Genomic DNA, 13752 nt, shown 5'->3' on the forward strand with positions numbered 1-13752 from the left:
AAACGCGCCACGGGTTCAACCAACAATCAGTAATAACACCGGCTGGGATTTTTTTCAAGGCTTTGGGGCCAGGTACCGTGCAACATGAATGACAGGACGTGTACATTTTGTCCTTGTACCAACCGTCTTAAAAACTGTGATTACCTCCTATGGCAAAAGCAGAGGGACACGGATTTACAGCCATGACACGAGTGGGAGTAATTAGGGTCCCAGAGGTAGAGGTGATTTCTCTGAGGCAGCTACTCTTCCAGTAAGGACTAGACTCCTCGCCCAGTGCTCTCTGTAATTAAATGGTTGGGTTATGTTTGCTTTTGTGAATTCTGTTTGTTTTCATGTGTCATGGAAAAGGGCGGTTGGGAGAAGGGGAGAAGAGGAGAGAGAAAAAGAGAGAGCTTGCTTCTCCTGAAGACGTTCAGGATCCATAGTCCCTCCACCTGCCTGGGCTCAATGTGATTTTATCTATAACTCCAGCCTGTGGGGCTACGTACCCTGTATAGTCTTTCCTCCCATAATGACAGCTTGAATCTTGCAGGTTAATAGCATGAATATTAAGGAGTCCGATGGGATTCTTTATAAGCAGAGGAAATTGGGATCAGGTTAAAAATCCAATTTTAATAAACTTTCCAAGTCCTGATTTAGATGGTACACTAATGGCTCTTACTGCTGAATCACCCGAAAAGTCAGATGTATTTTTAAAAGGTCCTTGTTGTATGGGAAGCTTGATGGACACTGTCTAATTGTACCTTGTGCGTTCTTGCCTTTATAGAAAAGATCGTGTGTAAAACTGATGAGAACAGATAGGCAAATCCACCATCCAGAAAGCTGGGCAGAGGGGAGGGCATTGGGTGTGAAAGATGATTTTCGCTCATTTGACCGAAACAAAGAGAACATGATTACGCTGTGTGAAAATGGTATCCTCAAATAACTCCGCTAATTTGATTGTGCTCAGGTCTAGGATTGTTTCCATTTCTTTTGGTTTGCTAATTAGCTGGCGCAGTTGGCTCTAGAGAGAGAAAATGAGGGTCATATCCAGAAAACATGAAGGATGGCAATTCCTCCCAACTCACCCCACCCATCATGTACCTCCCCCAACCACAGTGTCCAACTCCCAACTTGACGTGTGTCCCTACCAACAATCGACGCGTCCATGATTAACGGATTATGTTGTGCTTTTCTGAAAGCCAGACTTTTATCCCCTTATGACACCAAATTTATTCTTGGCATGTGTGGTTACAGGGTTGAATTATAACTTTGACCTTTGTGGGACCTAGCCTTCTAAATTAATTAACGAACAATTAAAAGTTAAATTTCATGGGGCGCCTGGGTGGCTCAGTCGGTTAAGCATCCCACTCTTGATTTCGGCTCAGGTCATGATCTCCGGGTTGGGGAGATCGTGCTCAGCCTCAGGCTCCAGGCTGAGAGCATGGAACCTGCTTGGGATTCTCTCTCTCTCCCTCTCTCTCTGCCTGGCTCAGGCAAGGTTCTGGGGACAGAACACAGAGTTCTCTGTGGTTCCCATAATGGTCCCCACAACTCAAAGCATTTCTAGTCTAGTGGGGAAGACAAATCTCTACGCAGATATTTTCAATACAATATTTGTGTTCTTAAAGCTGAGCTGAGTCCTGGTGATACATAAATGCCTGAATAGGAAACCTAACTCATGCCCAGAAGAGGTCAGACGAGGCTGTTTAAGAGAAATGACAAATGTCTTGGCAGAGACCTAAAGCTAACAAAGAACAAAAAGGCCAATAACGCTTTTTTATTTATCTAAACATAAGAACGTGGATCATTTTTAATTCACATTGACTGATTTTTTGTTTAAATGAGAGAAGCTGAAAATTCAGTCCTCAAATTCTTTTTTTTTTTTTTAATGTTTTATTTATTTACGAGAGAGAGACAGAGTGCAAGTGGGGGAGGGACAGAGAGAGAGGGAGACACAGAATCGGAAGCGGGCTCCAGGCTCCGAGCTGTCGGCCCAGAGCCCGACGCGGGACTCGAGCCCACTTACCACGAGATCATGACCTGAGCCGAAGTCAGAGACGCTTAATCCTCAGTCCTCAAATTCTTGTCACTTGCCAGATCTACTTGGAGTTGCTTCCTCCAAGAAGTGAAGCTTCTAGAAGAGACTCGGGGCTGGGGCCTAACTAAGGTTCTCGTTCCTTTTCGGGACTTGTAGTGGGGAACTAAGGGATCAGCGAACCTGCCCTCTGGCTCCCAGGGTGCTAAATGGAATGACTGGCAGCCTCCCTGGGCATCTTGCAAATGAGAGGTGAGATTCCCAACTACCCACGCAAGCAATTTGAACTCTCAAGGAAAAAAAGTAATCATACCAACACAGAACATCAAAGCTGCCCCCTGTTTTGAAAGAACCCCTGATCTGCACTTGGCTTTAGCTGATGGTAGGAGCTAAAGGATATTGGCAAGGGTTTATCTCAGATGACCGTTTGACCTGTACCACCTCATATGTTATTTCACACAGCTTCATAGAATGGGGGGGGGGGGGGGGGCGGAAGCAGTTCTTTTAAAGCTAATGTAAATTTAAATGCTGAGGCTTTTCAAAGTAGGGCTTTAAAATGACTTAAAAGTTCATCTATACATGCATATATTACCCAAAATACCTATATCAGCATTAGTCTGGCTCAGAGAAATAGCCAGGGTCACAAAAACCCCTAAAAGCTTGTTTTCCAAAACAAGTCTCTGGTCTTGGCTCCCAGATGCTACTGGTTTTATCAGATAGAAAATGCCGGTGGTCATCGCCTCGCTTTCTAAGGGGGCAAATAGGTAACCTTCCTCAAGTAAAGGGGTCCATTTCTCCCGGCAACCGTTCCTTCAATGGGCAAGTATTTCTAAACTAAGTAAAATTAAGGAAAGATTGTTTTTTCAAACTTAAGTGACAAAGTCGAATTCTTCCACATATTTATCTTCCACTATTTACGAGACGGAAGATGTGCTGAAATCTCACTGAGAATTAATTACCTGGAGGTGCATTTGGCGTGTTTCTTTGCGCCTCCCTTCCTGCTTACCAGCACGTTTGTCTGCCGACCTGTCTCTGAGGGCAGCTTACTTTGGCTCAGGTAAGCGGGGCAGGGAGGCGATCCAGCCTGCGCAAGGGGACCCCAGCCCCACACCCCTCGAAACCGTGACTCCGAAGTTGAACTACTGAGATGCTGGTGGAATTCTCACCCCAAACCTCCAGCTACTGGATCTGGGGAGGGGACAGAGAATCCCTGCTTGATTTCCGAGCAGACGTTTGCAACAGAGGTGAATTCTCCGCGCTCTCCCGGGAAATCCGCATCCACTCCCGGACGCGCAACCGAGCCGGCTCCGGGCGCGGATTCCCGCGCCGGCTGGGGCTCCCGGGTCGCTGGCGTCCCGGGCGGGAGGCGGTGCGAGCTCCCGGGGAGGGCCCCCTCCGCCTCCAGGGCGGCGCAAGCGGGGCCTAAGGTGGGTCACCTGCCAGGGAGGAAACTGGGGGTGCAGACGCACGTGGGAGGGGCGCCGACCCCGGGGCCGTGCCGAGCTGGAGGGTGCAGAAAAAGCGGGGAGGGAGGCTGGCGTTCGGACCGAGCCTTTCCCAGCAGGAGAGAGGGCGTGGACGGGACGTCCCAGGTTTGCGGCGCAGGCAGCGTCACCCAATCCACAGCCGACCCCACCCTCCGGGCCGCGCGGGTCCCCTCCCTCTGGACTGAAACCCGAGGAGCCGCCGCGCCGCGGGGCCTGGTGCACTTGTCCGCTGCCGGTCGGCGGGAGGCGAGAACCCGGCGCGGCCGCTCGGAGCGGGCCCGACTCGGGGCAGCACCGGAGCGGGCCGGGCAGCAGTGGGCGCTCGCGATCCTCCTCTGCCCAACGCGCTCTCCCTCAGGGCCCGGCCTCCTCCGTCCCCTCCTCCTGCTCCTGCTCCTCCTCCCGCTCCTCCCCTCCGCGGGACTGATCGCCAAGCCTCCCGCCTGCAAAGTCCCCGGCGCGCCGGCAGCTACCAGCCGCCGTCTCTGCTGGATCTCCGTGGGTGCCTGCGCCCCAGCCTCGTCCGCCTGCCCCGAGGCGCCCCCCTCCCTCCCGGCTCGCTCCGCCGGCCGCCGGTGCTCCGCGGCGCTGCCCATGGCCCAGCCCGAGAGCCGACTTCGGGCGCCGGACCGGCTGGACCGCGGCGCAGCTCAGGTGAGTGCCGCGCGCCTGTGGCGGGGGCCTCCCAGGCTGGGGAGTGGCAAGACTTGGGGCCGTCGGGGTGCCCTCACCGGCGTCCCGGATTAAGGGCGAGCTCAGAGCCCAAGGTGAGTCGAGGCTGGAGCAAGTGGAGTGGATTTGGGGAAACAGGGAAGGAGAGATCCGGGGTTTTCTCAGCCTTCTCACCTCCTGCCTTGCCCTCTCAGCTCTGCAAATCCCGAGGGACTTTTTTTTTTTTTTTTTTTTTTTTTCCTTATGGACAGGTTTTCGGGGTTTTGACTTTGTGGATTGGATCCTCCCCCAGCAGAGCCAGGGGGCTAGTTCCTGCCCAGCGCATCTCCCTGGGACGGCTCGGGGCGGCCGGAGCGCAGCGCGCAGCAAAGCCCGGGTACCACTCTGGCCGGGAACTGGGGCAGGGATACAGTCAGCAAAAGTCAGTCGGTTGGGAGAGCACCCCGGGTGGGGAAACCTAGGTCTGCCTTGCCTTTGCATTTGGATGGAGTGGAGGAGACACGGGACATCTCCCAAGGGGCGGGGATGTTCCGGCGGACAGAGATCAAGGCGATGGACCATAGGTAATCTCTTTCCCGAATGCCAGTTCTACACCGTCCTGCTTTTTCATAGTACTTTTCACCGATTTTTTTCTGCTTCTGTTTCTATTTCGAGCACCACCTTGGGTGGTGGCGGCAGATGAGGGTGGGGGGAGGCGGGGCGCCCACCCGCGATGGGAGCGCACAAGACCCCCTCTCGGAACCGGGGGCACAACTAGGCGAGCCTGACATCTCCAGGTGCGCTGTCTGAGCCAGCCGGCGGACTGCGCGCTGCTCCCCCTTCTGGCCCCAGCCTGTCCCGGGAGCCGGAGGGCCGGCTTCCAGAGCCGGGCATAGGATGGAGAAGCGGGCGGGAGCTGGAGCGGGGTTGCAAGGCTCGGGGTGGGGGTGCGCTTGGCTGCGCAGTTGTTTGCCGGCGCTGTGCGTCTTCCATTTCACCCCCTTCGCTGGCGGGCGTCCCCGCTTCTTCGTGCACCCAGGCCCCTCTCTCGGGAGCTGGGTTGCATCTCTCCTCCGCCCTCCACTGTGCAGGACAAGACGTAGCCTTGCCTCGCTTCGCCTTGCCTTGCGCGCGTCTCGCTCCTCCCCCAGCGTTATCCGCCGGCTATTTTTAGCCACTACTTGCAGGAAGGTGCTTTCGGGGGGATTCTGGGGAGGCGACTCCAAATCCATTCTCTTCGCACTGCGCGCCCAGAAGCGGTACCCTGCTGGCAGGGAGCAGCCGCGAGGAACAGCCAAGTGAGGATGGAGAGTATCCGCTCCTCCTCCCGCAGCCAGAGCTCTCGGAACCCGGGCACCACCGGCTCCGCTGCGCCGCCCGCCGCCCGCCACGAGAGCCGGTCCCGGGAGGAGTCCCTTGCGTCCGGGCGCCGTCGCTTGGCTGGCTTTCGTGGCTGCAGCCCGGGCGCACGCAGGATCCTTTGGGTCCTAACTCTTGCGTTCTCGCTTTGCAGCCACATCTCACCTAATTTCATTGAAAGGCAATTACCAACTTCCACTCAAGGGTTAATTCCAGGAATTCCGTCTTAAAAAGGGGTGGGGGAGGAAGGGACATAACCTAACTTCTGTCTCCCTGTGTTTAGAAAGCCCATCCTTTGGCGTTTGGAAATACTCTTGTTTTCAGCAAGATTGGGTGCAACTAGAAAAGCCTGACCTCGTGAAATTCCGGGAGATGGACGCTTCAACTGCAAATCCTCGCGTTATTCTTTGCATTTCCAGGGCTTACATTCTTTTACTTCCATAAGATTGCAGAAGTAACATGTTCAAACGGACCACTGTGTTACATAAGGTTTTCCCCAGAACTAGAAGAGAAAGATCAGCTTCTCAAGGAGCCTTTCTGGGCTCCAGTGGGTCCCTCTAACTCTCAGCCCGTGTTGATGGGGATCTGGGATTCACAACTTCGTGACTAAGCATTCCTAAGTCCTCGCAGTTAATTAGGACAGCAGCATTGAGTGAGGATTGGCCCAAGCTGCCTGGTGTATGGTGCACCGTAGCTTTAAAATGGGAGGTTTGGTTTTTTGTTTTGTTTTGTTTTGTTTGCTTGGGAAGCCGATGAGAAAGTGGTACCTTGAACTTGCAAATGGGATTGGGAAAATCCCAGGGCTCGAGGCTCTGTTGTTGGTACCCCTAGTATGAAGCCACAAGTTCTCCAGTCCAAAGCAGTGCTTTGCACTGTGTAGAAGCTTAGGAACCCTTTGCTTGGACTCCCCAATACAGTTGAGGCTTGTGCTTTCGTTGTCAAAAGAAGAAAGTTCCTTACTGGAAAAGCCCCGAGAGAGCTCTTTGAAGGCAAAAGCAATGTGGAAGCTTTTCTTACCTTGAATTACCATCTGATAGTGACCGGAAGGGGCTGGAAATACGGACGGGCTGATGTAGAATTGCTTGATCCGTGCACACTGCCTTTCCCCTGCCAGGGCATCTACTCAGGGTAACACACACCCACCTTGAGTACTGAGTCGTGAGTCGTGTTCTGTCTGTTGAGCCTAGAGACCGGAGAGAAGAACACTACAACGTATTGATATCCTGTAGGTGATATCCTGTCAGGGCTCAGACAGCAGGCTCCGGGGCATGTCTCTAAGCCAGGATCCCTGTTCTGAGAGACAGTCTTGGAGGGGTGAAGACAAAGCTGGAGAGTTGTAATGCTCTAGCTGCTATGTAGCAAATGCAGTAACTTTTCAGTGGGCGTTGGAATAGACCAAGTTGTCCTCCGTGATTTTGGTGTATCTTCTTTGGACTCCACCAATGAACCAGTGCTTTCTACTGAAGCTGCCCTTTTCTAAGTGGGGAGAGCAGTGAGTGTGCTAGTGGGATTTGCAGGCCACCTCTTGCCCCAGGCCCTAAGCAAATTAGCTTTCCCTCGGAGCCTTGAATTCTTCCTCTGAAAAATAAGAGGCTGAAAGATTTTTTATGAGAAAGTGAGAAAACGTATGTGCAGAGCATTTGGCAATTGTGAAACAAGGGTGAAAAATGTTCAGGACTACTTACCATGTATTTCCTGCAAATTTCATTTGGTCTGTTTTAATGTTAATTACAGATTGCTAATGTCTGTGTCAATTACATATGCTAAAGGTTAAATGGGGGAGAGGATTTCACATAATGGGCTGGTATCTCCTTGTGATCACCTAAAATTCGTCGGCACCAGGCCTCCCTGCTCCTCAGAACCGTTAGTTTCTTGTTTTCAGGGTCAGAGTTAAATTTTTTAGAGTATTTTTTAAGAGTTAACTTAATGGATTTTGTATCTTAACACATGTATGTATGTATGTATATTTCGAGGAAGGGAGCTGAAATTGATTAATCAGAAAAGGAGAAGAGTTGCAGATGAGTGCATCAGTTGGGGCAGAGTAATACATGATCAATTTCAGGACCTGAGCTGGGTCTCCCTTGACTAAATCTGTCATCAGCATAAAGCACTGGCTCTCTGTTGCATTGTGGGTGTTCCAGATTTGTCCCCAGGACCTAGCTAAGTGCCTGGTCACTTAATAAATGGCTCGACAAGTAGTTTTGAATGAACGATTGGACGGAATCTCCACAGCAACCCTGTGTTGTGCACAGACAGATGGCATGATTTCTATTTTAGAGATTTGGAATGTGTAGATCAGAAGAAAAGTTAACTGGTTTTCTTGAAGGTACAGAAGATTCCAGATTGGAGTTTGGGTCTGTCTGTTCTCATTCTGTGCCACTGCACTGATCGTATTGCCCCATCCCTCCCATCACCACCTAAGATCCTCCTACCACACAGTGGACTGTTGCATTTTGGAAGGTGTCCCTGGAGGGACTTTTCAGTGGGAGGTGGGGCACTCTTTCTCCTCGTCCATCTCTCTGGGCCCTGAACGGAGGCTCGATTGGAGGATCCCACCTGGGACCTGGCATCTTGAGGGACTTGCTAAGGGACGTCAGGACAGCTAAGTGTTCATTTACCACCGTGAGTCATGAATCAAGTGGCGTCAGCAGCAGCGGGAGATTTCAGGATTTCCCAGAGGTGCTGTTCCCATGGCATGACCCTGACATGTTCCCTGGCACCCAGGTTTCCTTCCTTCTCTTTTTCCAAGCCTGGCTTTTTAGCTTCTCAGCTTCTCATCAATTCCTGGAGGTAACCCTCAGTCTTCAAGGAAGCTCCTTTTTCTGAGTTAGCCGGAATCGTAACCAGCTCTTGTGCAGCCTCTCCCGATCCGTCTTCAGGCCTGCCTCCGGCATGAAGCTTTCTCAGCTTCCTCTCCCCACAGGGAATTAAGCTCATAGCTTTTTCAGGCCGTTAGAATAATATTTACTGGGCCATAGTTTGTCAATGGTTATGTGGTACCACCAGAGTTCTAGAAAAATGAATACATTATTCTTCCGAGGAATAGCTTGAACATAATGGAAATAGATCCCAGTTGGCATCTTTTCTTTCTTTCTTTATTTTTTTTTTCCCTCCATGTTGCCTGCTTTTTGGTAGCTTTCCAGCAGGGGTCGTACATTCAAATGCCTTCCGAGGCCAGGCCAGTACCAGCCGGAGTGAAACAGGCCTTAGCCGGTGCCTGGTTGAGAAGTGTGGGGTTTGGGCACTGGAGCTCAGCCCCAACATCGGGGTGGCCAGGACCTCTGGCCCTGTCCAGCCACATCTGATTTTTTTTTTTTTTCCCAAGAGCTGTAAGCTCACCATTTTGCAAGGAATCTACTGAGTTTTAAGTACCCGCAGTTGAGTCGATTTTTAAAAAAAATAATACCATGTGGGCCAAACAGAGCACTTCCGTAAGTAGACTTTCTATCTGTCGCACAGGCCTCCAGTGTATGGCCTCTGGTTTCTGGGGAGAGAGAAGAAATCGGTTGGAATATGAGACTATGTAAAATCAGTTACCCAGAATGTTGAAGCAAAGGTGTCATCGGGCGTGCTGTGTAGACAGCATTCCAGTGAGTTACCCTTCATGTTCATGGAGCGTTTGCTTGGCGGTTCCTGTTCCCTGTCCTAAGAGGCAGTTACAACGATCACAATTAGACCTTTAACACATGTGTACTGACTTCTGGCCATGGACCGAGGATTGCACTACTCACTGGTGGCACAGGAGGGAATAACACAGGTGGAAATCCTTGACCTTGTACTTACCTTCCAGGGGACAGGACAGATGAAAGCAAGATGGATGATAATCTGTCCTCCTTTGGATAGTGATATGCTAAGGAGAAATCAGGAGAAGGCCATATGAAAAGCCAGAGTGCTAGGCTAATACTTTAGGCCAGGAACCAGGGATCTCAAAGTTCAGTCTCTGACTCAATGTAATCAAAGTGAAATGTCATAATCTGACATAAAAGATTGTTGGTGTGGGAGTTTAGACCCTTGATCGTATTCTAGGAGTTGCTGTTGCAGGTAAACCCCTGAAAACAGACTGTACTCTTTAAAAAATAATAATAATAATGTTTATTTTTGAGAGAGAGAGAGAGAGAGAGAGAGCAGGGAAGGGGCAGATAGAGATTGGGAGACACAGAATTCGAAGCAGGCTCCAGGGTCTGAGCTCTCAGCACAGAGCCTGACTTGGGGCCGGAACTTAAGATCGTGACCTGAGCAGAAGTCAGACGCTTAACCAACTGAGCCACCCAGGCGCCCCAGATTATACTGTTAATTTTAATGAAATCGACTATTGAGTCCGTTTGTTGAGTGTCTATCGGGTGCCAGACACTGGAGTAAGTTCTGGAATCCATTAATGAACAAAACCCATCAAGGACTAGTCCTCAAGGAAATTGGAGACCAGCGTGGAAGACATTAATAAATGATCACAGAAGAGTAGGTAACTAAAGTGAGCAAGCATTGTGGGACGTCCGCCTTAACTATTGAGGTTTGGCACTTGGAACTCTGGCATTCGGTACCTTTGTAATCAAGCATCTAGTCTGTGCGAGGAACCCTTTCTGTCTCTGCTTCTCTGCCTGCTTGAAGCCAGGACCCCACCATCAGTGAAGATTTTTTTGAACCTTTAATTTCTTTACCTGGCAATGACATTTTGTGTCCTTCTGAAAGTTCCTTTTGTATCACAAAAACGAAGTATTTTAATTTCGTTTAATGTTTCTTTTTGAGCCAGAGAGCATGGGCAAGGGAGGGGCAGAGAGAGAAGGGAACAGAGGATGCAGAGAGAGAGAGCATGAGCCGGGAAGGGGAGAGAGAGAAGGGAACAGAAGAAAAGAGGCAGGCTCTGCGCGCTGAACTGAGCCACCCAGGTGCCCCCAAAATGAGGTATTCTAAAAATTGTTTCTATGTGTGAAAGGTACTTGCGCCCTTTGAAACTCTCATACGTACTCTGCCAAATTTACCCTGGGCTTTGATGTTGACTGTAGTGTAGAAGATTAAAAAATAGATCTTACTCGTAAGGAACTTAGAATGAGTATGGCAGTCAGATCAATTAGCATGTTTTTACACAGGGGGGGTAAGTGCATAGTGTTTGGGGCTTTGCCTGGGCCCTTGACACACCTTTCCTGGAGAATACCTCCCTCCAATCAATGTGTTGATTTCTTTCATTGCAGTCCGTTTCTCTCACAGCATGATTTTGTAGCCATAATGTTTATCTGGAGTCATCCTGTTAACTTCTCAGGCTCTCTTGCTTTATTCTGTGACTCCCCATCAGAACATGTGCCCCAGGGGGGCAGACATCTGGCATGCAGGCATGTTTCTCCCACCAGCTCCTAGAACAGAGTTACTGGTTCCAAGTGGTTGCTCAGAAAAGAAACAAGAGGCAACATTTCTTTCCGGGGAACTAGGGAAGGCTTCTTGGGGAAGAAATATTTAAGGAAAGAGAGAGAGGCATGGAGAGAAAAGCCAAAGAAGGATGATAAAACGGAGTCACCCTTTGTATAGACCCCCAAGCCCTCGCTGAGTCATTTGTCCAAGTTAGGGATTCTCAATGTGGTCAGCCCCAGGTGAATAACTAGCGGGTTAACAGGAACCCTTTGCTGAACAGATCTGGGCTGTTCCAAAGCATTCTGGCATGCAAAGAATGAAAAAAAGATTTAAAAAGAATTAAAAAATGGGGGAAAAAAAGAAAATCATGACACTGATAATTCCTTACTTTTATGTAGAGTGATAATACCCATATTCTCCTTTGTTTTTTGTGTTTTGGTTGTTGTTGTTTTTCCTGCACCCAGCCCTTCAAGGCAGCCGGAGAGCTCTTAGCATCTTCTTTTTTTTTTTTTTTTTTTTTTTTTTATTTAAGGAAACTGAGGTCTGGAATTGAGGCAACTTTTCTTAGATCCCCAGAACGAGGGAGGCAGATCCCAGATTTGCAGCCATGATTCCCCACCTGCAGTGAGCAGATGGCCCAAGGTGGAGACTCCTTAAATCCCTGGAGGACCAAGGAGCCCGCATTTTCTTTAAAGGAAGAAATATATTTAGATTTAAAACATTCGCATCTCCTTTTATTTGTCAAGAACTTCCATTTCAGCACTTTCCGAGATGCATTTTGTGTCTTGTTGAATTTCCCCTAGAATTCCTGCCGATTAGGTACACGCGCAGTAAGCTGTTTCATGTAAATGTCTCCACTCCTTAGTTTAGGAGAGTCAATCAGAGTCCTGTATCAGCAGTTAAATACAGTGGGAGAAAGGTGATTGCGGATGCAGCTGAAATGAAAAGCATGCTTGCCTTGCTGTGCTCAGAAAAATAAATACTTGAGTGGCGAGGAGTGAGCACGGACTGGGTGTCTCCTTCGGAAAACTTGCTGGCACTTTATTTAAATTATGTCTTACGCCAGGTATTTTTTCCCCAGCGTCCAGGATCGGAAGGAGGGAGAAGGTGACAGTGACAGATTTCTGGGATTAGATTTTGGAGTTACTGTTGCGGTGGAGAGCACGTGGCTTTTGAAGTCACATCTGTTTGAATGGCTGATGTCCCCCTCCCCGACCGTCATCCTGAGAAATACAGTTTTCTGGGCCTCTGTTTTGTTAACATTCTAATGAGAATTACAGGAGATTGCCATTAGAAAATGCCTAGCAAAATCTCCAGAAAACCTATGTTCTTCTTGTGTAGAGTTGCCAGATCTTACAAGTAAAAATATAGGACATCCAGTTAAATTTCAGTTTGAACAGCCTGTCATGTTTTGGTACAGGTGTATCCCAGATACTAAGTATTAAAAAATTATCCACTGTTTTATGAAATATAAATTTGACTGGGAGAACTGTATTTTACTAAACGTTCCTATTCTCGTGGGGACTGTTCTGAGAGATTATTTTGGTGAAAGTCCTAGAATCCTAAGAAGTTAGAGAGGGGAGAACAGTAATATTGAAGGTGATGTAATCTTGACCTTGGACCGGGGTGTGGTCCAAGGAGAGAAGGAGGGGTTGTTTTCTCTGGGAGCTAAGCAGCGGATCAATCCAAGGCAAGCTTGTTTGTTTGCTCACAGAAGCAAAAGAATTGTGGCTCTAACCAGATCTCTCAGTGCATTTAATAAGTGAGACAGATTCTCTCCCAAGTGGTGACAGCATGCACCAGATTATTCCCAACAACTTCTGAAAGACGGGGTTTCAACCCCGTGAGGCCACCAGGATACAGTCAAATATTGCACCGAGCACATTCCCGTAGGGCTGGGGTTGCAAAGACAAGGCCCAAACAAGGGCTCCGCTGAGGCCACTGAAGGAAACGTTGGGCTTTGAAAACCCGCACCTGCCACTGCTCCCCCTTCCGCCGAATCCAAAGCTAATAAAACTGTTACAGGGTCTTCCAGACTCGCTCCTCCCAGCAGATGACCTCAGGTGATAAATTGAGTCAGAAAGCTCCCTGAAGACTGCTGGAGTAGGTTGCTCTGAGGATGGCAGTGAAAATGCTGTGTTTCCATTTTAGGTAATAACCTGGTGGGGAGGGAAATTAACAAGGCTTCCGTTGCAGGTGGACTTTCCAAAGCAGCTTTATGGTTTCCTCAGTAGTGAGATACTGCCCATGGCCAGGTCATTAGTTTCTGTTTCATAGAACATTACTAAGTCTTCATTTAACCTGAGCTGCTCACTAGCAGCGTTTATTTACCTGCAGCCCGCGCCAGAAAATAGGCGAAACAGCACAACAGTTAGCACCCAGGCTTACCCAGCCAGGGATCTAGTTAGAATCCACTTTGCTGCTTCTCAGCCACAAAGCAACGGGTGCTTCTTCGCCGCAGAACAGCAGGAGAGGCCAGTTCCTTCTCATCGCTAAGCCTCCGTCTCCGCATCTGCAAAATGGGCATAATTACAATTATAGCACAGGATCGCTTAGTGCACATTAAACCAAAACAAGCAAGGCAAGCATCCCACAGCGCCTGACTCACACTTAACGTTACCAAAAAAGATACCATTATTAAGGCGACAGAAGGAAGCGATACAGGCTCTATCTAGAATGTCAGGGACCAGGACTGATCTCATGCGTCGTTTTCAGGGGAGACTGTCTGAGTCTCTTGCTCTTTGTTTCTCGAGTGTTCACTTATAGAATTTAAACCAACCTTATTATTTCATTTTCCGGGCCAAGGGATTGGAAGCAGCAATGCAGAGAAGGTAAGGAAGGAGATGTGAGGGCAGGAACCGAGTCGAGGAAGGGAACCTGGGCAAGAGGGAGGGGGAG

The 13752-nt window shown here is 49.4% G+C and overlaps 1 protein-coding gene across 2 annotated transcripts in view; it reads left to right on the forward strand.

The window, feature by feature from the left end:
- Positions 1 to 3455: 3455 nt before the first annotated feature.
- HS3ST1 (heparan sulfate-glucosamine 3-sulfotransferase 1) overlaps positions 3456 to 13752 on the forward strand; it is a 30130-nt gene continuing 19833 nt past the window's right edge. Inside the window, exon 1 of one of the 2 annotated variants that reach the window (XM_045474539.1) lies at positions 3456 to 4158. The gene's annotated coding sequence lies outside the window, so the exon portion shown is untranslated. The other variant, XM_045474540.1, reaches the window with a different exon arrangement.

This window comes from Leopardus geoffroyi, chromosome B1 (genome assembly GCF_018350155.1).
Source record: "Leopardus geoffroyi isolate Oge1 chromosome B1, O.geoffroyi_Oge1_pat1.0, whole genome shotgun sequence".
Taxonomy (NCBI): domain Eukaryota; kingdom Metazoa; phylum Chordata; class Mammalia; order Carnivora; family Felidae; genus Leopardus; species Leopardus geoffroyi.